General features: G+C 37.4%; 1 long non-coding RNA gene across 2 annotated transcripts; it reads left to right on the top strand.

Moving 5' to 3' along the window:
• The first annotated feature begins 845 nt into the window (after positions 1-845).
• Positions 846-3525, top strand: LOC139824891 (uncharacterized). 2 transcript variants are annotated; one of them, XR_011735335.1, is made up of 5 exons: positions 846-2172; positions 2341-2445; positions 2519-2930; positions 2993-3251; positions 3335-3525. It is a non-coding gene; the product is annotated as an uncharacterized lncRNA (long non-coding RNA). The 2 variants fall into 2 exon arrangements; XR_011735334.1 differs by having other exon boundaries at positions 2519-3251.
• Positions 3526-3531: the final 6 nt, after the last annotated feature.

Below are 3531 nucleotides of genomic sequence, written 5' to 3'. Positions count from 1 at the left end.
TAACGGTATTTAGAAGCATGTCGCCGTGTTGCCATGGAGAAGTGGCAACACTGTACAGTCTACGCTAAAAATTGTGGAGTGGAGAGAAGGTCGCGCTGTACGGGAAGACAGCCGAACGCGCGCGAAACTTTTGGCTACGATTATAACCAGTGAACGTTCTTAATAAACACCTCCACATGATACAGCGTCATGATTAAAAGCGAGATCGCAAACCCAGCAAGAAATGACCTATCGAATCGACGTCCAATTGACGTCGAAATCATCGATATTACATCATATCAAAATAATGCTCGAAATTTGAAGCTTATTTCGATGTTTGTGCTTTATGACATTTTCTAAAAGAAGAGATTATTTGTGACACACATTCATCGCGCCAGACTCTAAACAGGCAAATTATGTATTTTCTGTTAAGACATCAATATATCATCATTTCGATATCGATTCAAAGCTATTTTGATTTGCCTATCAAATATAATAACATTGCCATTATACAGGGTGTCCCATTTTAAAAAACGCACCTCAATAATTCTTCAACAAAACATTTTCAGCAAAAATGTTTCAGACAAAAGTTGTACGGTTTCGAGTGGCACATAAGATGGTGTCATTAGTTTTACCTTGGATAGGCGTTTGAAGATTACGTGAAGGTCACCTTCAATTTCTTAAATGGAAACCCCTATTTTTCAATGCATATTTTTGTAGCTAATCTCGAGAGCTTTTTAAAACACTATAATAAAGTATTTTTTCATTAACAACTTTTGGAATTAAGAACGTATAATATATACTAATCAGGAACAATAATCAATAAACGCTCACTGAGTTGCTTTCTCTGCTGAACACTACCATAATTTTTCAACGCTCCAAAGCCTAAGTCGATCCTACTTTTAGGTTAGGTGGCTGTCCCATACATAACTTGTACATGCGCATTAGAAAAAGGGTCACGTAAGACATCTTTTAGACGACTTTTCGTGTAGTTGGAAAGACGTCTTTTAGACATCTTTTCGTCTAGCCGAAAACATAACTACAAGAAGAGGAGTTCCCCCGGAGGCCTCGGCGGGGGAGCAGGTCGGTACAGGAAAAGGATGAGAGAGGGTGGAAAGAAAAGAGTGTGAGAAAAGGTAGAGGCATAAAGAGAAAGATACGTGTAGAGGAGTGTAAGAGGAGTGTGAGGAAGTGGAGGAGAGGCCGAGGAAGGAAAGATAGTACAGATATTGGCAAGTGAAGAAAACAAAGCAAAAAAAGGTTAGGAAACATGGCGAGGTTGAGAGTGAGGAAGAGGGGGCGGAGAGTGAGAGAAGGTAGAGAAGAAGAGAGAAAAAAGGAGAGGAAGGAAGGACTATCCTGACGAACCGAGGTGGAGGCGTAAGCAACTGGAAAGAATAAAGCAGGCTTAATGTGCCGCACTGGCTAGCGGAACGAGACGGTAGTAGGGATGGGCGATGTTTCTCGATTAATCGAAAAAGCCGATATTTAATCGATTTTTAATCGATAGTTTCGTCCGATTAATTTTTTTTCCGATTAATCGATGTCCGATATTTTTTCCTCAACATCGATTAACTGACTTCACTAACTTCACTCATAGACATAGACCGGATGGAGTTTTCCACTAAACTAAAGACTAACCTGAGTTGGCCATTTGGCGACGTGAGTCACGTGGGTGTACATACAGGACGCAGAAAGTGCAGAAAGTGCGGAAACGCTTACCGCGTGGTAAGAAACTAACCAATCACTCTTTCGTTCTTACAGAAAAGCGATAAATTGATTGGCTACTGCATTGCTTTCTGCAGCGCGGCGTGCGTTTCTGCGTCCTGTATACGGGTTGTTCGTGACCGAGTCGATCCCGCGAAGGGGAACGTTCAAACGTCGACGGTTGAAAGTAGTTGAAAGTGTTGAAACGTTCGCCCGGTTCGCACTTTGCCATTATTGAAGTTGAAGAAGAAGAAGAAGCAAGAATAAGATAAGAAGTTTTACGGGTGAACCACGGCTTGTTTTTGGCATCGTTCTGGATTCTGTGTGTACTGTGTAAAAGCTATATCTCAGGCTATTTTTTTGGTATCGTTCTGGATCCTGTGTGTACTGTGTAAAAGCTATATCTCAGGCTATTTTGTTACAAGAAATAAGCACAAAAGGATATATAGATGCAACAAGGATATGAAATGGATAATTTACAAAAAGGTATTATAGTAAATATAACTGCAATTTATATTTTGATTGCGTGCATATATCGTAATAACAAAAGAAACCTAATCTACGTAAAATTTTAATTTAATCATAATGTTTAATTGATAATAATATTTCGACATTTATTGAAAAATTATATTTATAGATCCTTATATTTTATAGATCCTACTGATCCTAGAAAGCACACGATATATTTTAGAATAAATAATGAAAGCCTGCCATTTCCAGTGGGAAGACTGACTACATCTGAGTACGTATCTTTAAAACGTATGTAAATAAAATTACACACATGCATAATTATTTTTAATTGCAGAAATATTATATTTATTTATTATTCCAGATAATGATGAGAAGGCGTACGTATATGTTCAAAATCTGATTAAATCCGGAACAATCAAAGATGAAAAAATAGAGGTACTATATAGATCAATAGATGATGTCGATTAGTATGTATCAAATCTTTATAACTATATCAGTCATAATCAGTTGTTTATAAAAACATTTTGAAAAGAAAATTAATGTTGTCTTTTCAAGTAATCCTGTTAACATTGAAACCCAAACCAAACCACAATCGTGGTTTGGTTTGGGTTTCAATGTTAACCACAATCAAAAAATAAAGAGTCTGTGATGTCGGATGATTCGAAGAATATAGAGAAAACCAAACATCAACCTAGGTTGATTGTCGGACAACCTATAGCGGATTGTCAAGAAAAATCTGATTGTCTGAAAAATCTGAAAAATGTGACGAAACGGTATGTTTTTATTCTTTTCTTTTTCTGTGAAAATTGTCTTATCTTTTTTCAATAATTTGCAGGTATAAACAAGCGAGTCGTGTTTGGAATTTTTTTGAAAGAGTAAATGATTTAACAGCTCGTTGTACTATATGTGATAAAGTCCGTAGTCATCATGGAAATACAACAAATATGATACAACACTTGGAACAAAAACATTCAGTATTATGGCTTGCAAAAGCAACTCACGGAAAACGTAATTCTAGTGATGCTAGTGATGATTCTGTACCAAGTACATCTGATACAGTTGATAAACCTAAAAAAATAAAACTTTGCGATAAGGTAAATCTAATTTATCCATAAAATAATAAAGTAAAAAAGAAATAAACGAGAATTTGAGTATAAGTAACTAAAATGTTTTACAGACAAAGCATACAAAAATTAAGGATGCATTCGAGAGAACAAACTCGTTCATGGGTATGTTTAGTATTGAGAGCCGGGCTTTAAACGAGCGATGCGCTCCCGCCTCTAGAGAGGGCAGCTCCTGTGTGACGTGCGCGTTCTAAGCGCCACTCGTGCGTTGCGGTCGTCGTCGGCGTTGCGGTCGTCTCGGTCGTGTGCA

This window comes from Temnothorax longispinosus, unplaced genomic scaffold (genome assembly GCF_030848805.1).
Source record: "Temnothorax longispinosus isolate EJ_2023e unplaced genomic scaffold, Tlon_JGU_v1 HiC_scaffold_643, whole genome shotgun sequence".
Taxonomy (NCBI): Eukaryota; Metazoa; Arthropoda; class Insecta; order Hymenoptera; family Formicidae; genus Temnothorax; species Temnothorax longispinosus.
The sequence above is the reverse complement of the archived record's forward strand: the minus strand, read 5'-3'. Positions and strand labels throughout refer to the sequence as shown.